General features: G+C 44.5%; 1 long non-coding RNA gene across 1 annotated transcript in view; it reads right to left on the bottom strand.

Moving 5' to 3' along the window:
- Positions 1-5,920: 5,920 nt before the first annotated feature.
- The window catches only part of LOC121149822, a 35,618-nt gene continuing 16,719 nt past the window's right edge, over positions 5,921-24,819 (bottom strand). The window contains exons 3-5 of the long non-coding RNA XR_005882856.1: positions 23,327-23,410; positions 23,044-23,150; positions 5,921-6,137 (exon numbers count right to left, since the gene is read on the bottom strand). This is a non-coding gene — a long non-coding RNA (uncharacterized LOC121149822). The remainder of the gene's footprint in view (positions 6,138-23,043; positions 23,151-23,326; positions 23,411-24,819) is intronic.

The raw sequence follows: 24,819 nt of genomic DNA on the forward strand, positions 1-24,819 counted from the left end.
GAATGCATGCTGCCTGGAAGCCGGAGATGGTTCCACAGCAGTCTCTTAGGGAATAAGTTGTCTTTGGTCACTAGAGACTGAAGGCCTGGTTCTGGTTCTTTAATATTGTGACTTTAATCATATTTAAAGCTTTAACGTATTTTTTGAAAAATGAGGATTTTTGCTCTTTATCAACTATTGCATAGAATTAAGTTGGATGACTTACTTAAAACAGTAATTGTCATATTACCATGGCCCAATGCAGGTGTTCAAAGATTTCTAGAAATATGATTTAAGGATAAGCTGAGAGGAATATTGGGAATAAAAATGCTGGTCAGGCATAGGGATGTGTCATCAGGAAAATCATGGCTTTTATTCTGGAGATTTAAAATTATGTATGATTTTATAGGCATTGACTACTGGCCCACAATTTAAAATTTGTCCTATAATTAAACAAACTGGCCATGGCATTATTTTCCAGGCAGGAAAAAAAAATTAATTATAAGACATACCGTTCATTTTTCAAAAAGGATTTTCATCAAGAGTACACTTTTCATCAATGAATAATTATATTTTTAATTGAACAAATGCCCATCAAACACAGTTCTTTTCAAATGCTACAAAGCATCGGGCATTTCCTTAAAAATCTGTTATCTGTTAAATGGCTTCCATGGAAATTCTTTTAAAGGCTGAGTAAAAACCAGACCTGCATTTTTGTGCTTTAGAAGTATCAACAGAAGAGCTAATTAATTCTCTTCAAAGACATTAAAATAGTTTAAAGTTATGACTGCAGCACTGAAGGAAATAAAGGAGTGTTGTACAGACAAATAACTACTGCTCTTTCAAGCTAAGGGTTAAGTTATGGAGTGCTAATCCTCCAACTCTTACACCAGAAATTCCAAAATCCATAAGTGGGCACCTTTATTCCTGGGTTTCATCCCTAGAAGGAAAAAGGATTCCTAACGTGAAATAACTGCGTATCTTATTTTTGAGAACTGTGGTCAGTCAAGGTACGTGAGGACTTTTGGGGAAACTGGCCTATTTTATCCTGAATTTTTACAACAAGCAGAAGGAACCCAATTCTGAAACAGAAGTTCAATTACTGGACTCTGAATATATTTACTGAAGGTTCCTGAGAGCTCTCAGAAGGGCATTTATTGTTGTCAGTCAACTTCAGGCAGCCATGCCCCAGCAAACAATACCATCTGTTTTCCCCTATTCCAGGAGGGTACAGACAGCTGTCTTTTAATGGGCTCAGAGGATCCACTCAGTAGACTCTGCTTCCTGGCTTTCCTTCTTGCCTGAGAAGTATACTGCTGCAGGTAGAGATGGGCTGATCCCCTGCGTGGGCATCCACTGGACGCACACAATCAAATGCCAGCCGTGGTAGTGGCAGACACTTGCTTCTACCATTTAAATCGCGTTTTTAGTATTACTATGCCCTTCTCCCAATTGCCCCAAACCAAGGTTTACTTCACTGACAGATTGGCAAGTTGGAAAGGGCTTTGACGTCAGAGAGACGTGAGTGGATCTGTTGCTTCTCAGCTGCATGGCCTTGGGTGGCTTAATTAACCTCTTGAACTCAGGTTTCTTTGCCTGGACAATAAGAGTGATAAAATCAGTTTGATGTAAGAATCCAATGAGATAATGCATGTGCAAGCTTGAAGCATATCACAGACTGACATTACGTCAGAAACATAATTTTTAAAAGTTGGTTCTGGCTCAATTCAGTGTCAGTTGTGGAGAAGATAATACACTGAATTATAAGAAAATTAACAGTGTAATATGCAGACCTTGGATTTCTGAAAAATTGTTGGACTATACCAAAGCCATAGTAACAAATTCTTTGGAAAAGTAGGTTAGAAAGCTATATGTGCTTCTCATGCTCATTATGAAAACACATGCATATATGCATGTACCTTTATCATATTAAGGGGAAAAACCTTGGAGAATAGACACTAAGAAATCATCAACATTTCTCCATATGTGTGATAAAGTTTTAAGTGCAGGATGCTTCTAGATTCTGCAGGTTGGGGCAACTGGGTTGCTTCAGTAGGCATGTCAAGAAGCAAAAGAAAGGAATTGTTCTGAAGGGCATCAGGCAGGAAGAGGAACTGCAAGCCTGCACGGGGGCCTTTCAGGCAGAATATCTACCATGAGGAAACGCATAGGGGAGTCGGTGTCAGCTAGGTTGTGTCACTCTGAGACTTTCTCCCTGGAGTTTTACTCCATAACTTGGTCCCAATAGGACTGGACTGTCCCATCCTGTGGGTCTTTATGCCATTCCACACCTTGTAGATTCACACGTATACACACACACACACACACACACACACACACACACACACACACACAAATGTAAGACTGCAGTTCTCCATTGTTCAGATGTGCTCCATAGACAAGGCAAACCTTGTCTAGACTAGGTGGGTGGGTCCACTGTGGGAAAAATACTGACAGCTTGGAAAGATGGAGAACCCTAACTCTGTTTTCTCAGAGGGGCAAAGGCCTGAGTCAGAGAACTGAAGCATCAGGGCTGAGTCAGAGATAAAACAGATGCAGCCTTCCCAGGTCAGCAGCTTGGGAAGATTGAGAAAACCATCAGAAAGAACCCACGTGGGTGTGCAGCTTAGTAAGGCAAAGTTCAAGAAGATAGGTGAACTTAAGAGTTCTCTGTGCTTCATCACCATCTGGTGTGACACTGGCCAAGTCTGCTCAGTACGCAAGCCCCATCTCCCTTTTGCAAAATGGGTGTGAATCCACAGCTTCCCAGAGCTGTTGGAAGGACTCAATCAGAGTGATGTGTAAGGTGGTGAGGCCTGCTTAATGGGTTCACCTGTGGGACTCCAGGCTGGCCATCATGTATAAAAGCTAATGGGGCCACAACAGCAGTCACATGGGTGTGTTTGTGTGCCATGGGCAAGGCTGCTTTCTGTGATGAATTTTAAAATAGTAAAACAGAAATAAATACACATTGGGAAATACTCAGTAAACACTGAGTTGCATTGGCAGTCCTGAGTTGTCGGCCATAAAATGCCCCCTGTTAGAGTGACCTGCTCCACACTCCACCCCATAATATACCCTGGCCCATAGACTTAGGAAAGCAAACTGGCTCTGCTGGCTTCTGGGCCCTCCCCGACATGGACTGCTGCTGCTTCTTGTTTATTATTATTATTATTTCATGCTATAGTTCCATAGGCTCTGGGATCTGGGATTTCCCCGGCTTCTTCCCCAATCCCCTAATGACTTCCCTTCTAGTGTTACAATGGGTGGTCCTTCATGAACAGTCAAAAGCCCATCATTCTGCTGTTGAAGTGTTTTCTGACATTGTCGGCACAGACAATGTCAGAGGGACTGCTGCTGCTTAAAGAGGAGAAGCAGCACCCATTCCCTGCCAAGGCCAGTGTCACAGAACGCCTCTGCTCGACCATTCATTCAGTCCCAAAGATCTTGAATAGGCAGGAAATGTGCGTGGTTCATGAGCAGACTGTAATTCCATTCTTGGCAGTTTTAATAATGAGGCATGGCCTAAACTAGGTGTGCAGATGTGCTGTCCAGTTAGACCAAAGGTGGGGGAGACGGAAAAGGAAGTCAGACACCTTTCACTGAAGAACATTCTATGAAGTGAAAAAGCCAGACACAGAAAGATGACTACTCCATGTTCTTGCTCACCTATGGATGCTCAAAAGTTTATCTCATAGAAAAAAAAAATAGAACAGTAATTATGAGAAACACTGGGAGATGGTGGCAGGTGGACAACAGTCACCAAAACTCAGCAAGACAGGAGGACTTCTAATGGCCCACAGCACAGTCGGTAACTTCTATGCTTTGTAAAACATTGGAAGAGAGTTCAAAGTTTCCCAGCACAAAGAACTGATAAATATCTAAGAATGAAAGACCAATGATTTTGATTTGACTGTTAATCCTAGTATGCAGGTACACAGTATATTATTTTATTGTACCCCACAAAGCTTCAGAAAGACTAGAAAAATGGAAGTAAAAGTGAAGTTGATTTTCATGCAGAAAAACTGGAAATCTGCATAATGACTTGCATGAACTTCTTGAAAATTCGTCATAAGGATTTTAAGTTTTTAGCACCAAAATAAACTTATCTTTTGATTCTGTTTACTATTAACATTTGGAAGTACTCATATAATTATGGGACAATTAAAAACAATTTTTTAAAATCTCCTTTTTGACCCAAGCCTTTCTGCTGAAGTTCCCCTGCACCTGTCAGTGTTTGTGTGTGTGTGTGTGTGTGTGTGTGTGTGTGTGTGTGTTCTTCAGCTCCTTAGCCATGGTCACCCAGGGGCACCTGCTGGGGTGGGGATGGGGGACGGTCAGCTTCTGAACTGAAACCTGGTCTGGAAGTTTAGGTTGGCAGAACAGCAGGGGGTCCTGGAGGTACCAGGAAGGCCCAGAGGCTGAGGTCCTGAACACAGTGCTGTCAGGGTTGCAAACTCAGACAGCTGTGCTGTCTGAAGGCAGCTGGCTGCTGTCATACGAAAGATATTGTGACATCTTTCCTATCCCCATAGACCGTAGATAGTGTTTGTTTTCCCACTTGGGGTGAGAATATGGATACAGATTAAGTCTTCTGTTCATCTTGGAAAGTAGCAAAATTCTAGGGCCTTCTGTGGGACGGGAGTTGCCTCCACTGGGCTCTGATCCACTCGGGGTGGGGGTGAATTGGGGAGGGTGGCTTGAAGCCAGGGCTCCTGAACTGACAGGAGAACCCGGAAGTCCAGACTGTCCTCTGACCTGTCCCCGTGCCCAAAAGTTGGTTCAATTAGAAACAACAGGAGAATCACAGAAAACACACCAGATGTGTCCTGAAGGCCACTCTTTTTTGAAGTCTGCATCAAACAAAGCCTCCCCTTTGTTCCCCAAAGGAGGTAAGATAACAATTTCCGGAGTGGACTGGGGCTTCCTAGGATGTGGGGTGCCTCAGACTCTCTGGCTCATGGTCACATCCACAGCTGCACTTGGGAGATAAGGGCCCCATGCTGTCCTGAGTGGGTGTGCTCCCAGGGAGAAGCCAAGGCTGCAGACAGATGTCACTTTCTGTACCACTTCTATTCCTTCCTGCCTTGCAAATCCCTCCTGTTCTGGAGGTACCAGGGGCTAAAGGCCAGTCTGGAGGAGTGGTTTGGAGTTGATCCTCCCTGAATGGAAGGAAGATGTTTGGTAAAGGAATTTGAAACTGCTTTTGCAACACACATACAGATAGAGAAAAGCCTGTAGTAAATTGTCCTTATCAAACTCAGGGAGATTGAGCTGCCTAAGGCCGTCGTAATGCCACCATCTCCCCCAGTGAAAACATTCTTAGCATAGGATTGGACACAGCTGTTCCCACAACTGCATCAATAAGTGAGGTTTTATGGTGCTAGGCTTCTCAGGAATAGCTGTGTTTTCCCAATCCTTTTAAGTCAAATGAATTCATCTTTATTAGTGCAATGCTGGCCAGGGCACCCTCTGTTTAAGATCTGGTAGGATTAAGTACAAAGAGCTAGGATAGCTTACAAAGCCCAGTTTCAACTGGCCTCTGCTTGCCTCATTGCCCTCAGACCACACAACTACTAATTTCCACCATACAGAATACTTTCAGGTTCTCTGAGTGGGATATACTTTCTGTTTGGTCCCTCTGGATGTGGCTGGCTCCTACATTCCACAGGCTACTGGTGGTGGTGTTCTTCCTGGCAGAGCCAAGGTGGCACAGAGAATCACAAGCAAGAGCGAACATGGGCAAAAGATTCCATGGTGATTCTGGGAGCCGGGACAGTGGCTGGGCCTGACTCAGCCTCTTAGAGTTTCCATCAAAAGGCACACCTCCAGGGACCCAAGGCCCCACTAAACAGCATCACCAGGTTAAGTTTCCTCCCTCTCTTTGTACCATTACCCTACAACTTCAGGCTTTAAGCATTGTCATGAGCTCAGACTTAAAATGCTGTTCAAACCATTGCACTTCCCTTCTCTGGAATAGACTCACCGCGCCCATTTGCTCCCTCCTTGGCAGGAAGTTAACGTGAACAGAGAACGTCAGAACGAAGGAGGGGTGTGGATGGCAGTACTCCGGCCAGGCAGCAGGGTTCCAAGCGGCACATCTTCATATCTGCTACCGTTTATCCCTTCAGCTATGCAGAGACTGTGGCAGGACTTTCCTAGGAGTGAGCAGTGTACGGTTATGCATTGTAACCCATTGCAGCATTTGGTCTCAGGACTACAACTGGCCCTCATGTCCCTGCTTTTCATCATCCATTCTAATTTTTCCTTGCCCTCAGAAACTAGCTTGTTTGGTCTGGGTAGTCATGAGACCTAAACAGTGAGCTCCTGGACCTGGACTTTTGCCTGGCTGGGGCTACTGCCTTCATCCATGTGTATCCAGGACTGGAAAGGGAGTACCACTAGGCAGGGTCAGCTGGCCCTGACAAAATGCTGGCTCTGCCTCTTGCTTGTTCAGAAACTCACAGTGCCCTGTGGAAACCACAGCCATGTTTGTGATGACCGTGGATGCCCCTGAAGGGCTAAAACTTCTAACTGGCACAGAGTCCAAAGTCATGGGAATGGCAGGCAAAATGTCTGGAAGAGGGTCACTGGGAGTGATTTGGAGGCAACCCCTGCTGTTTCGCTCTTGCTTCTCTGATTTATGTATTTATCCTATTGGGAAGTGCTATGGTTTGATGCTGAATGTTCCCCAGAGGCTGAAATATTTATAGGCTTGGTACCCAAGAAAGTACAACTGGAAGGTGGAAGGGAGGTAGGGTCTAAGAGGGCCTCAGGCCAGTAGGAACACATCTTTGGAAGGTAGTTCTCACAAGAAGGTTTAACAGAAACCTGAATTTGGCCCCTCTTTAAGCCTCTCCCTGTCCCCTGGCTGGCTATGTGAGTCTTCCCCCATACACTCTACCATCCACCCTGAGGCTGCCACCAGAACCTGCATCATGCTCGTTGGAATCCCAATATCCACAACTCTGAACTAAACAAACCTGTTTCCTTCTGAGCATGCTGGGAATTTCATCACAGTGAAGAGCTAGCAGATCCAGTAACTTCCTGCTATCTGAAGGCTTTGGCCTTGAGGTGTGCATGGCAGGCTCTGGTGGATGACACCCTGCTTCTGCCAGCCATGGCCGCTGTGCTAGCCCTCTGGCTGTGCTTTCAGCAGGCTGTCCTCATTGCCTATCAGAATGGTTATAGTAATGTGGTGGGATGTGTGATACATCCAGTGAATTCTGACTCAGCCCCACTCTCTTAGGCTACATGTAGACAGCACAGGCTCCAGGCTGTAAAGGGGCTCACCAGCATTATGCTGGCCCTAGTTTGAACTCAAGAAAGAAATCACATTTGTCTTTTTGCTTTGGACACAACATCTACCATAGCCTGAGCCCAGGATCTCTGAAAGCTTTACTGAAGTGTCAGGCCTCTGAATCGCCTAGGATTTACTGTCACCCTCTGAAGCCATGCATCTTCCTAAGGCTTGCAGTGTGGTCAGTCACTTCTTAGTTATCATGCCATCTACTCAGTGGGTCATACTGATATTCTCTGAATCATCCACGTGGTCTAGATTTCTTTAGACTATGTTATGACAGAAGACAGAGAGCTAGCATAGCCCTAAAGCAATATTGCTCATGCCTTTTGAATGTGAACTATTTCTAATGGGCTTGTCTGTTTAGGATTTAAAAGCCTGCAATTGGGCCTGGTGGAATGGCTTGATGTGCTAATCCTCACCTTGCAGGCCCGGGATTCTCAAATGGGTACCAATTTGTGTCCTGGCTGCTCTTCTTCCCGTCCAGCTTCTTGTTTGTGGCCTGGGAGAGCAGGAGAGGATGACCTAAAGCCTGGAAGAAACTCCTGGCTTCTGGCTACTGATCAGCTCAGCTCCAGCCATTTGGGCCATTTGGAAAGTGAACCAGTAGACAGAAGATACTTCTCTCTGTAAATCTGCCTTTCCAAAGAAATAAATAGATCTTTAAAAAGCCTGAAGTTGCTGATTCAGTAGTTGCATACTAAATTCCTGAGGCTGTACTGATCTGTCCTAGCAGCGGTGGCATGTCTGGCCACAGGGGTCACCATCAGCATCACCAGCTGACTGTACTTGCTGGGGTCTACAGCAGTCCTCGAGCAGTCACTCAGTTTCTGTAGGAACAAGATTAGGGAATGTAATGAAGCTATGGCAAGGCGACCTCCTCTGTATCCTCGGAGCTTTAACCTCCATTGTTCCCTCTAGGATTCAATGCTGATTTTTGTTTACTAATTGTAGCTGAGAACTTCTGACACATCGATTTGGCCTTCTCCACTGACATCCAGTCTTATCCTGAGACCCAGGACTCAGTGTTATATCTAGTTTCGAGTAATAATAACACCACTAAAATAATCATGAATAGGAAAGTCGAGACTGTTCAAGCTTGCTAAAATTTGGGCTGCACTTTTTTTTTTTTTTTAAAGAGTAAGATCTTCTGTCTGATGACTCACTCTCCAAGCAGCTGCAATGACCGGAGCTGAGCTGATCTGAAGCTAGGAGCCAGGAACGTCTTCTGTGTCTCTCATGCAGGTGCAGGGTCCCAAGGCATTGAGCTGTTTTCAGCTACTTTCTCAGGCCACAAGCAGGGAGCTGGATGGGAAGCGGGGCTGCCTGGATTAGAACCAGTGCCCACACAGGATCCCGGCATGTGCAAGATGAGGACTTTAACTGCTAGGCTATTGCACTGGGCCTTTAGCTGCACCTTTTAACTGGGTGGCACAAGAATTGCCCAGCCATTTCCCAGCTAGTTAAGAGACCACCAATAGTGAATGTCTTCCCTGCAGATTCCCACCCAGACCAGGAGGGATGAGAGAATGCTTAAAACCCCAAGATCCTTCCAAACTGTTGATGTCTCTCTCTCTCTCTCAAGAGGTACCACCCCTCCTGTCTCTCTCCCAGGAGGTGCTTCCTCTTCCCTCTTCTTTCTGTGTTCACCCACACACTTTGCACATAAAACTTCTCTGTCTGCAACAGATTCCTGGCTTTTTATTTCTATACCAAGCCGAGGAAAGAACCTACTGAGCATTGTAGGTAACAAAAATGACAAGTGTGTGGGTCTACCATGCATACACTACAGACCATACTTTGGCAGGAGCCCATTTCTTGGCTGACCCCTTTGTTCCCTGGGGATACATCATCTCTTTGTGTGTCCAGGACAATCTGGATTCTGCGTCTAAGAGTCATTGAATAGCCTGGTCATTCCTCTTCACTCAGTGCAAAGTCAATCAAGGCAATGACAACTGGTTCCTTTGGGAAAGACCAGGGGATCATTAAATGATAAACTTGCCAGGTATTATTAAGTCCTTCTCCCCTGTTGATCCAGTCCCCCTTTTCAGCCAACAGCTCTTGAACCTCAAAACTAGTCTGGAAACTTGGCTAGGTTTCTATGACACTTTATTGAAACAATTGCCCTCAGCTTCCTGGGTATTTATTTTTCCTCCTTTTTTGTTCTGTATTTGAAACAGGACCTTTGTTGGCTGCCTCTCTATTCTTAGGAAGACTGTTTTAGTCAACATTTCCATGGTGATTTAATGGATGAGGTCCTCTCAGCTACTATCCAGTTCTCATGGGTTGTTGTGATAATGACAAACTTCATTCTTCAGGCAGTGAAGTACCACCAGCTGACATGAGTTACTCAGGGATGTGGGAGTTAGGGCAACATCCCATTGTCATCTGTGAGCCAAGCTCTGGGGTAGAATATTTTACCAGTCCTGGCTGCAGACAAGAGGCACCATTGAGTCTCGTAGTGATGATGGTTGAGTTCCACTTGCTGGCACATTCCCGATGGCCTTGGTGAATGTATGTCCTCTGGTTAACTTTCTGATCTTATACAGTGCACCTATTGCTGCAAGCTACTGCTCTGGAACTTTTCATTTCTTTCCATTTTCTACAAACTTCTTAACAGGGACCATTATTTTGTTCAGGATTCTAGGAGCTACCCTAGTGGCAGGTTTGCATCCTTTCCTGGGGGGTGTTAAATCCTCTATCTCAACACAATGACCTCAAAGCTCTCTTACCAAGATGTATGTTCCAATTTGTTGGAAGAATAGAACATCCTGATCCCTGCTGGCACATCTCGATGCCATTCTGCAGCCCCTTTGAATTGTGATCACTTTTCAACCAGCACATTTCTGGCTGGGCTTTCCTCTGACTTAGCTCTGTATGAGCCTGATGAGGAGAGGATAAAGAAACCACTTGTTGCCTTTTGTGGATGCCACATAGATCTTCATGAACAGCATGCTTGCTCTTAATTCAGGGATGTTAGTCACCTACCTCTGCAAGCCCAGAAAGTTCCGAGGAGTCTGTGGATCCTGTATGCAAACATTCCAACCCCATGTGTCCTCAGAATCACACTCTGATTTCTGCCGAAGCTTCTACAGCTTTCCATACTGGGTGTCTAGTCCAGCAGAGTGGAAGTACAGTTCTAAGGATGCAGAGTCTGATTTCACAGGCTCTAACTTCCATGTCAAAGCTAACTGAATTAGTGAAACCTGTCTGAGTAAATAAAGTAGGTTCTAACTGAGGAATTTCAGGAGACCATGTGCAAGCTATCTCAAAATCTTTATGAATAGAGAAGCTTACTTTGTGCAATAAAATCAAGATTGATGGATAATTTTTTCATGATATGTAATTCTGCGAACTTTTGAAAGAGTCCTTGTATATGTGGACTTCAAAATCTTTTCTACAAAAGTAAATTGCTCATTGTAGCTTCTATGAATTATTCGACTTTTCCTTTTTATATGAAAAACAATATTTTGTGCTAATCTGTGTCTACTTCCCATGTATATGCCTCAAACTCCAAAGAACTCCCAGTAGAACCTGTTGGTTTTTGTTTCGTACTAACTCTTCCATCATGTCCCCTCAGCCATGCAATCCAGAAACTCACTCAGCTACAACATGCAATTTCAGCCTTTTAGTCAATGGTATAGATTCCATCCATTCTCTCTGACAGCCTTCTCTTCCCCTCCATCTTCACTGCCACTTCTGTAGTTTCGATTTTCATCATCTCTCCCTACGGTAGAAATGTGCCAATTACTGTCCCATCCACCTTCCATCCTATTGTTAGGTATTCAACTTTAAAACTTAAAAAAGAAATCACATCAAATCAAACTATTCCCTTTCCTTATTCCTCCCCTCTTTGGGGTCCATGTCCAAACTTCATCTCTTACTCTTATTTGTCAGTACAATTCCTACTCCTGTTCTAAATGTGCAATCTGATTATGTCATAAACTGATTTTCCTGGCTCTCCAGTACTGATGGGATAAAGTCCAGCCCTTTCTTCATGGATCTCAAGGCTCTCTGTAGTCTGATCTTACTTTGTGTCCCATCTTTCCTCTGCTTGTCTTCTATGACTTATAATCTCATGGCTTACCCAGCCAGTCTTTGTTCAGTTTGGTCCCTGTGCATGAAATTACACTTCCTATACAACTCTGTTAGGTCTAGATCAGCACTTCTCAAATTTTAATGTGGCATTCATCACTTGAGTTTTCTGTTAAAATATGCTGCTTGCCCATTAAGTCTGGACAGGAGATCCCAGATGCAATGTATCTAACAGGTAAAGCTACTGGTCCATGGACCACATCTGGGATAGCAAAAATCCTACTGATGCCTGTGTTTCCAAAAATCAAGGATTCTTATATCTTTGGCGACTTTTCTGAACCTTCCGGAAGAATTGATTCTTTCTGCATGTGTAGCTTCCTCTGGCTATTATCAAGGCCTCACTGAGGCCTTGATTTTATTGCAATTTTACTCAGCATTTATTCTCTTACTTTACACTAGGAGCTCCTTTGGGGATATTTTATTGATCCTTGAATTGCAAGCCCCTAGTACACTGGCTGGTATGCAGTAAGTATCCAACACAATTTGGTCGGATGAATGAATGGAGAGACACCTTCAGAAAAATGAAAAGCATATTTACATTTAGGATTCTCTTACTTTCCAACTTTCTGAGTATACTAAATTGGAACTCCCTTGTTTGCAAATGTCAGATCCAACTCAAATTTGCTTTCTGAAACTGGTTCAGCTAGCTGTGAAGATCACTGAAAAGTTCATAGAAGAGATAAAGAAGCAGGTTGCAGGAGGGCAGGGTCCAGAGACCTCAAGACCATATTTGTTGGTTTTTCCCTTAGGAGGTGTCACTGATGGATTCAGTGCAAGTGACCTTTAGCATAGCTTTGGTATCTTATGGTCTCTAGTTCTCTGGATGGCCCTTGAGTCTTTGACTGTGGACAAGCCCAGGTCAACAGCTGCTGGGCTTTGGACTCTTAGCAGAGACAATGTAGTATCACAGAAAAGTCAGGTCGTGGTGACTCCTGTGACCATGGCAGAGTGTGAATAGTACAAAGTAGTGTGTGTGTGCACATGCGCGCGAGTATGCAAGTGCCTACAGACATGTGGGGAGGTTGTAGAGGAGAAAATTCTGTTAACAGGAGACATGCAATCACTTTTTTAGTACAAATAATTTAGTCAACTAAATTACCTGCAGTTCAGAAAAGTCGCCATCAACATGGAATAGGAAGAGAGATGGGCTGAAGGTGACGACAACTTCGGGGAGACCCAGTTCATCTTGTTCCTTCTATTCCCACTAGTAGTAGGTCCTGGTGCTGTCCTTTTGATGGATCTGTGGACAAGGTCACCTGAGCATCCATGGCCTTCCCGTGAGGGACCCTCAGGCAAAGTGTGACAGTCACTGCAGCACTACCAAAGCCTTTGATGTTCTCATCAGGAAAACATGGGGAATAATCACATCTACCTCACTGGGGTATTGTGAGGCTTAAGGAGACCCATGCCTGCAGCCTGTGGACACGGCCTGAGCTCCAGGCAAGCTGGCCAGAGGAGAGCGACAGTTCCTATTGTGAAGTCCCTGGTTTTGAAGTAACTGGTCCTAGGTCACACCATTCACGAATCATGGAACAGAGGATTGAACTTGATCTGCCAGTTTCTGGGCCTGTGTTGCTTTCGCTAGGTTTGCTAACAACAACAACAACAACAACAAATTCCTTTTCCTATGGGTTTTGAGATGAAACAATTTCGCTGTTGTCATAGCCTTTACTACCCAACAGCACAGCATAACTCCCCTGAGAGCCACAGCAAGGGTGGGAGAGGCTAGAGTGAAAGATGCTTGCCAAGAACCATATGTAACAGCTACATAGCTTAGCACTGGAATTAAGTCTTCGGAAACTTACCAATGAGGGGGAAATATGTCAGAAATGGTTTCCCTTCCCCTAAATGCTTCCCCATGAAATCTTTGCTAATGGCCATCTTACAGATGAGGAAACCAGGCTTTGGCTTGTGATTTCAATCCATAACATAGCCATAAAACAATAGTTCATACTTATGAAGCTCATATCATTTTCCAGGAACTTTTTTTCAAGTTTTGCATGGATTAACTCAAGTAGGCTCTTGTGAGAGTGCTAAGAGACAGGAACTAGAAATATTTTCTGATTCCTGACATGAAGGCACTGAGCTCCAGAGGGAGCTGTCCCACACCCTGGAGCTGTGGGGAGGCATGGCAACATCTCCCCACTTTGTACTTGCCTTCCTTAGTCTCTCAACCCGAGCCCCTGGCAGTTGTGCAGGAGGCGTGATGCAGAGAGCTGCCTACATAATCAGCTCTATTGTGACCTCTTCTGGTTATTACATTAGAACGCAATTAAAGTTAACTATGGGAGAGGGTGTCTCAGAGTTGGGTCAAAAGGGCATTTTTCTAGAAAAAGAACTGTGACCATTTCCTTCTAAAACATCATTTCTAGCTCTTCTGAGAATGACATTGTTGCGTGAAAATGACTGAAGCTGCACCTGCCCCAAGGATTGCAGCTGTTCCTGGCTCTGCTGAGCAAATGTTCTGCTCAGAGAAGTGGAAGAGGTCACGCCTCATGCACAGGGTCAGGTCAAAGCATGGCCAAGATCATTTCCTGTAGGGGGAAAAATCAGTAGGTCCAGGAGGAGCAGGGGCCTAAGGACCCAGGAAGTCTGGTCAAGAGAGGGCTAGTAGAGACATCTGGCTGCTTCAGGACATCACTGACCCTTGTGGATGTGAAAGGCCAGTGCATACCAGTGCTGGTTATATTTACACAGTGGGCTAAAATTAGCTGGCATGCTCTCCTGGCAACTGGAAGGACATAAGGCTCTCAATTTATCTAGCAATGCTAATTTTGGCAAAACTCAAAATGGTTCTGCTGCTGTTCTCAGTGGATAGGCATTCAACAACAATAACATCCCTTCCTTCCTCTTCCTCTTCTCTACATTTTAGGAAATTTCTAATATAAGTCCAGGCTGACTTTGCATCAGGATTCGTACCTACAAATATGTGATCCTAATGGGACTGGTTTATAAAGCTAAATAGGGACAAGTGTGTTAGAAGAGGAAGAAAACTACAAACTAAAGGCGTGTTCGTCACTGCCTTCACGAACACTGGAAAGGCAGTGAACTTAAAACAGCACTGGTTGGCACATCAGTACAGTGTGGTTGGAACATCGATGGTGAGGATGGTAAATGCCATCCAGGTGAACCATGCTGGGCTGAGGTTGTGACCATCTCCACCTCTTTGAAGCATCAGTATTCTCTGCCCTGGAGAATGAGTGACACTCAACCTGCATGGAGTGAATGAGGAAGGGTGTTGGGGTCAATCACTGAGGCCTAACAAGGAGTCATATCAGGACCACACAGGTGCTCCTCAGACTTGCTGACTGACAGTGAGAGTAGAGTGCTGAGAGCAGAGCAGTTTTAGGTTCGAAATAGACTTGGTTCCGTCTACAGTCTCCCGTGGTAGCAAGCTGCCACTGAAATCCGCTGCCCAACACCAGCCTTGTCCTGAAAGTGTTCTCAGGGAAGCCAGTCAAGGTGCAACTTAGCCTGAATTTTAAGTTGAATGGTGTCTGAGGGTAGCAAAAGGGATGAATGGATAAGATGGGGAAGAAACAACATCTGGAAAAACAGGCAAAGTTTCAGCAGAGTATAACCAATAAACTATGTCCAGTAGGAGATTTAAAAGTATTGATCCAAAAATGAAGCTTGGCCCACTTTTCAACTGTTGGTCATTACTGTGCTTTAATTATGTCTATAAATCTTTAATGCACTTTCTTTGCTCCCCTGCTTTGCCATTTATATGTTGGCTTTACAACGGTGTCTCTTGGTGTTTAGATATATTTGCATGTGAGAACTTAAATGTTTTCAGAGAGCTAATTTTTAAAAATTTATTTATTCATATCTGGGGTTTATGTCAAGCTTTCAAAGCCCATTGGTTAGTATTCCTACAAATTCATCTTCACTTTCAAATCTACCTGGAAATGATTTCCATATTAGGTCCATCACTCAACACTTTTTTTTTTTACTGGTCACCATTTTGTCTCACATTGTTTGTTGAAAAACATGGAATTTTAAAAATTTGCTAAATTTCTTAATCTATTTGGATGTGTACATGGTTTTCCATTCCATTTTATGTACCACACTGCTTAAATTAGTATAGCTTCACAAGATGTACTAACATATGCTTATTAAATATGTTTTATTTGTAAGTGACAAATGACTGCAGGTTCACAAAAATACCCTTCCACCCTTTTCCCCACCTTGGGAGTGAAAAGGAACTCATGAAGTCCAAAGGCTACCAGCAAACTTCATTCAACAAAGTGTAAAGTCATCTTGATATACTGAACCATGAAGTTTGGAAATACATAGGCTACTGAACCCAAATGAGATTCATGTTCAATGTAAATAAATTACCCAGTGATTCTGCAGTTTTGTTTCCTGACCTAGTACCTTCTGTAAAAATAGAAATGTCAGTGCCGGGTGGTGGTAGAGCATGCCAATTGATATTGTGACCCAAAGGATTGAGTGGGTGTTGGCTCCTCAACCAACTGGCAGGCTGCCACTGCTAGTGGGAAAATCATTCCTGTGTGATAAGACAGCGACAAATGCTTTCCTTGTGGCTGCAATTAAAGTGGGCTCTGCATTATGACAACAGCGCTTCAAGCTTCGCCTAGCAGTCTTTTTTTTTTTTTTTTTTTTTTGCTAAATAGTGTTATGCTTATTTATACCACTCTGGGCCTTATCTGAAATCAAGGGGTTTAGAATTCCAGCCACAAACATCTTCCCTTTTTAGGGAGAAAAAATCAGTGAATACAGGCTTATAGGAGTTTAGGAATTGAAAAAAAGGCAGGGAAAACTTAAGGCAGATATCTGTAACCAGTCTGCAGAAGAGCTGCATGCCTGGCAGAAAGGAGCTGCGATTAATACAGGGCAGACATTAGTGTCTCCTGTGAGCCTGGATCACTGTGTTTTCCCTAACCCAGCTAGTCATAAATGCATGTTGAATGAGTGCATGAAAAATGGGGAAAAAATGATGCAATGTCTTTTAACACAGTAACTAAAGGTTGCCTTTGTAATCAGAAGATCTGAGCAGAATTCCCAAACCAGAACACATGTCTTAAGATCAATAAGTGAGGAAGGAAGAAAGAAAATGAGCAAAGAATGGGATGAGGGGAGGTTATAGGGACAAGAGAGTGGGAGGAAGGGAAGCTTAGAGGCAGTTGAACTGGCCACCTCAAGTCCCTGGCCAGTGCAGCGGCCTGTCATGATGCAAACTTAGCACACTCCAGCTGTTTGGTACACCTACTTTGGGAGCAGAAAATCTCAGGTCTTTATGTTGAGCATCTCCTCAATTTATTGACCCTTGGTAATTTACAAAGCATCTCAAAGGTTTCCAGGCGACATGAGCCAACAGGAAAATGTGGCAATTTAGCTTGGAACGGCTCTCCGTGTTCCAGGACAGGCTTTTAATCTTTGTTAGTCCCAGCTCCTCTAAGCTGCTTCCTGGCTGGGGTTGTATATGACAGAAGGGGAAGAGAAAGCGAGATGCTGGGAGACAGCTCCCCTGAGAGCAAGTGCACCTGTTAGCTTCCTTGGGCTTCCATACTCTCTTGCACACTCACAGACACAACTAGAGAGTAAACTACACATTTCTAGAGCTCTAATCCTTTGAGAGTGTGATGGTGCTTTCTGCCCTCTCTCCTCCCAATAGGCTCAAATACCTTTCACCATGCAGCTCAACCCTGAATTGAATTTGAACCCAATGATTTGGGAGTGTCAGCCTCCATCCTTCTGAACTAACATGGAAATCCATCTTAGCTCTTCCACTCTATTGAGTAAAATGTCCTTATGTCTTCCTATGACATTAGCAGGGGCCCTTGGGCTAACTGATGACTAGTTGTGCCTGTCAACAACGGTCCCATCCGCATCACCCCCCCTCCACTGCTCCCCCTGCCCCTAACCTCCAGCCACAGTGATATTCTACCATGAGACTTGAATTCAGAGTGTCAGGGCCCAGTTGCTCTGGGACACCATGCAGTGCTTCCCTCTAAGATTTGCCAACCCCTAGGGACTCTACCTGAGAATGGGGCAAAGGTCCCCACTGTTCATAGGTTCTGTAGACTTCAGTCCTATTAGCTCTTTTTTAAAATTCATCTTTCTTTCTCTGTCTCATCACAGGGACATCTATTCAATAAGTTTAGGTGTTTAAATCTGGGATGCTTCAAGAAATTTCAGCTTTAGGCTTTTAGAAGAAAAAGCTGAAGTGTACGGAAGTGGCGTGTGAATTAGTTGGGATATGGACTAAGAAACCCAGAAATAAGACGATCTGAAAAGTGCCTATTGCCATCTTCTCCCACCAGTCCCTAGGGTTTGTTAGCATCCACGTAGCCACTGCTGTGTTGCCTCCATGTCTGTGATCCAATCCACACAATGGGGAGAGCTGAGGGTCAGTAACTTGTCTTTGAGGAGACGCCCTGAAAGCTTTTGTGTCACTTGCATTCCCGAGCCACTGAACGAACAAATTCACAAGACCACATTTAGCTCAAAGGAGATACAGCACTAGAGGGAAATCCAGTACTGAGAGATAGATTATCACCGGCCGATTAGAGCTGTGCAAAATCGAACAGAAAACTTAAGCGTAAAAAACGGAAAATTAACATTTAAACAAATTATCCTCTTCACTTCCTGTTATTGCTCAGGGCAGGTATGCATCTATCATCCTGTGGGATTTACATGTCTTAGTGTGGCCCATTATGCTAATTCTGCAAGGAAATTACAGGCCTTGTGTTGTTTGGGGGCACTGTGGTGACTTTTTCTGTGTACATTTGAAGAAGAAAGATTACTTCTCTGTAGAATTTGGGATTAGGGTTGGCCACAAAAGAAATCTGGTTGACATTTGCAAGAAAGCAGCAGAGCAGCCCCCATTCCTATGCCAGCTCACTCCCTTCCTGGTGTGGGATGGTACCCAGGCTCCCAGCTCCTCCCCCCTCCTCCCTGCACTACCAGGTGTGCCTGGAACTCCATGGAAAGACTCTGGATTATCCCACAGTTCACTCAGTTTGACAGGGTTGGAGGTCATTTGCTCTTGTGGATTGCATTTGCCTCATGAAGCCTACCTATTGTATTGGGTGCAGGTTTTCCCCCTCATGCTCTCCCAGCTTGTCCCCTTTCCTGCTTATCTGGCTGATCATAGCGATGCAGCTGTAATATGAGAAGCAGAGGCAACAGCACACCAATGTGTAAGAGCACTGATGTCTAAATCCTTGGAGAAACCCCTCCACCTACAGTGCTCACCTGTGCTGACTCTGCTCGCATCCTGGCTGATGGGGATGCTCTGATGGCAAGGAGATGCCATCTTCCTGAGCCCTAGCCTCTGAAGGGTGACTTGCACACATTTTAGTGAAGTGTACCAAGCATGGGAACACCGTGGGTTCCCAGGGAGAAAGAAGAACTTCCAATGTCCTTCTATCCATAGCCCACTCTTGAGTCTTGACCTCCTTCTAGGCACCCTCCCTTCAAATGCAAGCACTGTTGGCACACTCTCCTTACTCAATTCTTTGACCATCTGAAAACCAGGCTGTAACCCATAACAGCCAGCAAACAGAAACTGTGCCAAGTGCAATACAGATTTTCCCACCATCAGCCTAGCTGAACCTTCACACGACTGAGGACTGTCTGGCCCAGATGCCCTCCAGGACAGGGGTTGAGTTCCCAGCTGCCAGGGGTGACAGGGTCTTCAGCTGTGAGCCTGCTCAGGTATGAGCTCAGCTACGGACAGCCAATCATCAAAGTGCGGCTGCCCTGAAGGATGGCAAAGGCCTGGTTATCCCGGCTGAGAGCTGGCAGCCCTTCCAGGCCCTGAGCAGTTTGGGGTGGGTCCAGGGATCCTAGGTCCTGCGCTGCAGCTGTATTTCCCTTCCTACTCACTCCTGTCTCCTTGCCTTCCCTCCTACTGCTGTTGAACCCAAGGTGCCCCTTCATAAAGGAAGTGTAAGGACTTATTCCAGTATCCCACCCTGGACCCTGCGCCATTTCTTCTTCCTCACAGCTCACGAAATGATATAACCTGGCATTCCACCTGAGAATCCCACCCCCAATCTCCCAGCCCCTTCCCCAACCCCACCCACTCACCAATCATTCCCAGGCACTAATCCCTGGGGCCTGCCCTCAAACCCTCCCAATCCCCGCCTCCCACAAAGGCAGACAAAAAAGGCCTCCAGGTGCGGCTCTCCCCCTCTTCCCTTCTCGTCTTTGCTCTTTCCCTCTCTCCTCCTTCTGTCCCACTTCCCCCCTTCCCCTTCCCCTGTTCCTGCCCGCTGGAATAATCCTAAGATACCTCGTTGCGTCTGGTGTTTTCAGCTCATGGTAAAGAACCAGGTTGCGGGAATTAGCTGCGCGTAAGATATCGTAATATTGTATGAACTAGAACTAGAACTCTACCACCTTTTTAAATAACTAACAGGAAGAACTTTAGAAATCAGCCTCCAATTCTTTCCTCTCCTTGCCTGCTGGGATTTCACTTTCTCTTGGTCTCTAGTCCACTGCTGCACCCAGTCTGCTTCTGTATCTTTGCAAGTTTTCAATTCTTGCTCTGTCTTTCCTGTATAGGGGATTCTCATTTCTCTTCCCAGGTGTGTTCATTCACTCCCGTGTCTTTAAGCGACATCAATGGCTGATGGCCTCCCAATGCATGGATCCAGCACAGATCATTCTGATGTTCTATTATCTTATGTCCACGATACAATTTCCTCCTTAACAACAGGACTTACGTGACTGTTTCTGAGCACCCCAAATCTGACATTTCCAAAGCCAGAGAATTAATTGGCTTCTCTCTGAAGTTATTTCTAGGCCAGTGCTCCAGCTCTGCAGATGGTGTGTGCCCAAGGGCTTAAGTCAGACCCCTGCTCTCTCTACCATTTCCCCCTGCCCTTCATCCTCTACAACTGGTCAACAAGCACTGTACAAGGCTTTTAAATGTCTGGAATGCCTGCAGATTTCCTGCTCCCCAGTTATATTACAAGAACAACATGGGAAGATTTATGTGAAGGCACGCAAGTGTCAAACAGCCAATCATATGCACAACCTGGGTTGGCTCCCAAGTGTCCCTTGAGAGCTACTGAGTTTCTAATATTGACACAGAGAAATACCACAGGTCTGGGGAACCTGAATGTGTCATCATCATCTTATCTTAGAACACAACCTAGAAACTGTCATTGATCACTTTTTTGGGTCTATATCTACATACACAGGTTTTTTTTTTTTTTTTTAAATACTCATTTACTTATTTGAGAGGGAAAAGGTAAGACAGAGAGAATGAGAGATCTTCCTTCTGCTGGTTCACTCCCCAGATGGACACAATGGCCAGGGTTGGCCAGCTCAAAGCCAGAAGCCAGAAGCTTCTTCTGGGTCTCCTATGTGGGTGCAGGGGCCCAACCACTTGAGCCATCTTCCATTGCTTTTCCCAGGGCATTGGCAGGGAGCTGGCTGGAAGTGGAACAACCTGGACATGAACTGGCACCCAAATGGGATGCTGGCATCACAGGTGGAAGCTTACCCATTACACCAACATGCAATTCCCATACACATATCCTCTGTATGGATCTAAACAGTGCACATGTCTGTGGGGGGGCAGGGGGTGCTTTGCTTTTCCACAGTCCCTGGATTTGGAATCAAGACTAGGAAGAGAATACAGACGTACAGCATAAAAACAAGCAAACAAAAGTGCAGTGTAAACCTTTTCTGTTAACAATGTGGTCAATCAAATATTTACTGAAAACCCACTTCATTGCAGGCACTCCACTGAGCCATGGGAAGGGGCTACTGATGAATAAGATGTGGTTCTTGTGTCTTCACAAAATCATTAAGAAAACAAAGCACATTGAGTAAACAGTTAAATAGTGAGGGGGAATTAAGTACTGAGACTTTGTTTCTACAAAGTAATACAGAGAAATTTTATACTCAGCTTGCTTCTAAACAATGCAAGTAATTATCAACACTGCAAGCAGTGAGCAGTACGGAAAAGATCCTCCCATTGTTTTCAGCCCGGTGGAGTGTGTATCTTGGTGTATATCAGCTCTTCAGCTATTCATTTCCATGGCAACTGGAAATTATCGTTAATACTTATCAGAGTAATTAGAATGATAGCAGCATGCACTGAGGCTAACTCTGTTTTGGGTAGAGGCAGTGCAATTTTTAAGTATTAGCTCATTGAAACACCAACCCTCCAAGGTGACAGCTATTGCTGGTTCAGGGGAAGTAAATGATCTAGCATCCTGTAAGTGGGTAGAGTGGGAACTTGACCGCAGGTCTGTCTGGTTACAAAGCTCATTCTCCTGAGCAGTAGGCCAAGCACCAGAGTCAAGATGGAGACTTCCCCAGTGCTGGGCAGCTCTGTCTGTGATGGAAGGATGAATAAAGATGAGCTGATTTGTAAGAGGGAACAAATTAGCTGGGGAGAGAGGAGGCAGCGCACGTTCTCTTGTTGGTACAGCCTAGCAGTAAACTTGAAGGCAGAAGGAAGACACTGCAGGTTTGTGTCCATGCACAAATGGGCAGAAAGTTAACTTGCCATTCCAAATCATTCCTGGATAAAGAGCTGGGGTGTGTTGCACAAAATACATAAAGAAAGAAATGTAGGACTGCTGCCATAGCCTGGTGGTTAAAGTCTTTGCCTTGCATGCACCAGGATCCCATATGGGCACCAGTTATAATCCCGGCAGTCCTACTTCCCATCCAATTCCCTGCTTGTGGCCTGGGGAATCAGTAGAGCACAGCCCCAAGCCTTGGGACCCTGCACCCGTGTGGGAGACCCAGAAGTTCCGGGCTCCTGGCTTTGTATCAGCTCAGCTCTGGCCATTGTGGCTACTTGGGGAGTGAATCAGCAGATGGAAGATCTTCCTCTTTGTTTCTTCTCCTTTCGTTATATCTGACTTTCCAGTAAAAATAAATAAATCTTGAAAAAAAAAGAGGTCTATTGCTCTGTTTTGTTTTGATTCATTTTAATTGGAAAGTCAGATATACAGAGAGGAAAGACAGAGAGGAAGGTCTTGCATTTGTTGATTCACTCCCCAAGTGACCATAATGGCCAAAGCTGTGCCCATCCGAGTCAGGAACCTGGAGCTTCATCTGGGTCTCCCATGCAGGTGCAGGGTCCCAAGGCTTTGGGCTGTCCTCAACTGCTTTCCCAGGCCACAAGCAGGGAGCTGGATGGGAAGCAGGGCTGCCGGAACACAAACTGGCACCCATATTGGGATCCCAGCAAGTACAAGGTGAGGACTTTACCCGTTAGGCTACCATGCTGAGCCCTGGCTTTTAATTTTTATTATTTGAAAAACAGAGACAAGAAAAAAAAGAGAGATCTTCCTTCTACTGGCTTGTTTCTCAAACACCTGCAAGAGCCATGGGTAGGCCACAGTAAAGCTAGGAGCCTTGAATTCCACATAGGAGGTGGAGGGACTGAGAGAAAGTGAGAAACAGAAATAGAGTCAGGATTTGAATCCAGACATGGTGATATGGGAAGCAGACCTCCCAGGTGGCACCTGGAGCCCTGCATTACACAGCCATCTCAGAGGGGTCTATATCTTAAAGATCAATTGGAAATTCAAGTAATAATCTGGAAAATGCACTCCTCTTAGCAGAAAGTCTTATGAATGCCCAGCAGCAGCGGGGTTTCAGCTGATGTGGGCCAGCTTGGGAGAGTTAATTGTTCAATTGTCAGGAATTTCCCAAACAAGTTTGCTTACCTTGGAGATGTGGAATGAAGGTTCTGGAAACATTTATTGTATGGAAATCTGTAACTGCTTGAAAATCCCCAGAGCCAGGCATTTGGTGTTTACCAGCACTCCACTGCCTGGGAGTAACAAAGGTTTTGATTAGCATCCCTTCATTTATCTCAGGGATCATCAATGTGACAAAAACTAGGTGTAGAGGGGGTCTCCAGGAGGAAGATGGGGAATGCTGAGAAAGAGAGAAAGTAATAAACCAGCTGCTGATTGTGACTGACATCTGGCTTTGTAGCAGAATTACCTGTAAAACTTTGGAAAAGATGAGAAGTTCTAGATCCAGTGAGGCACTTAACACATCCAACACTGGGAACAGATAAGCATCCTCCTATAAGACAAAAATCACTTAAAATTAATTATGCAATGGTGACAAATAATTGTTTATATTATATAAAAATATGAGACGATAAATGTTTTTATGGAAAATGAGATTATAGGATATGTATATTTTCTAATCAAATTACTTCATATGATATATTGTGTCAACGTAAAATGTACATATGAATAACAATGTTATAATAATGAACATTATTTTATAGGCTCATTTAACTAACAGTTCAAAGAAAATATAACTTTTAAAAATTTTGAACAATGTTTATTAGAAAGGCAGATAGAAACAATAAAAAGCAAAAGATCTTCCAACTGCTAGTCCACTCCCTAAATGTCTACAACAGCCCAAGCTGGGCCAGACCAACACCAGAAGTCCAAAACTCATTCAAGTCTCCCACATTGTTGACAGGCAACCAAGTGCCTAACCCGTCATTTGTTGCCTACTAGGGTGCACCCTTGCAGAAAGCCAGAACTGGAAGTGGAAAAAGAGCTTATACACACACACCATGATACGGAGCAGGTGCCTCGAGTGGCAGCCCCACCGCTATGCCGAATGCCCACAAGAAGCTACAACTTTTGATTTACATTTATTATGCAGTTAATAAGTTCATACTTGAAATTAAAACGCACCTTTTCCAAAATAAAATATTGTCACTCACAACTTCAGTGCTATCTCACTGTTTCAAATTTGAAACACAAACAAAACTTGCAAGTGATTATACACACAATGACAGGATTGATGTAACTCAAGTTTTGTTCCTTACGCATTGATAAGACTGAGATTATTGATCATGGGTGATTCTTGTTTATCAATGAAGACCAAAGTTAACTAATAACTGTCATCTGCTAAAAACTGTCTCTTTAAGTAAACCCCATGCACTCGGGGTTGATGGTCTGAGAGGTGTGCAAATTAATTTCCATGCAGAATACAATGTTTATTAAATGATAAAAAAAGTACGATTTGAAGTTTTCATGTATGTTATTTAAACTCAATGATAACTGCTTAGAAGTTAAACAAAAACTAAGAATTTTGGAGGGGAAATGGTACTTTCTCACTGACTCATTGAACTGTCAGCACATGGAGATGACAGAAGATAACTCGATTGGTTCTGATATTGTTGCTCAAGTTCTCAGAGACAATGCATACACTTAGGGCCAACCTTGGAGGGTGCTGCACCCACTCCTCTGCCCTTGACACACTGTGGGGCTTAGATCCTCCTCCTCCCCCGACCCAACACAGGACTCTAAGATCCGTGTCAATTCCTCTTCTGTGGGAGTCAAATGATCAGCTGAACCACTGAAAAGGGCAAAGGGACAGAAATACCCAAGATTCAAAAATCAAGGGGAGGAGGCTGGCACACCCAAGGAACTGCTCACATGCTCAGGTTCTAAAGCCTTATCAGCCTT

The sequence above is a fragment of the Ochotona curzoniae genome, unplaced genomic scaffold, assembly GCF_017591425.1.
Source record: "Ochotona curzoniae isolate NIBS_2020 unplaced genomic scaffold, NIBS_Ocur_1.0 scaffold_4763, whole genome shotgun sequence".
In the NCBI taxonomy this organism is placed as follows: Eukaryota; Metazoa; Chordata; class Mammalia; order Lagomorpha; family Ochotonidae; genus Ochotona; species Ochotona curzoniae.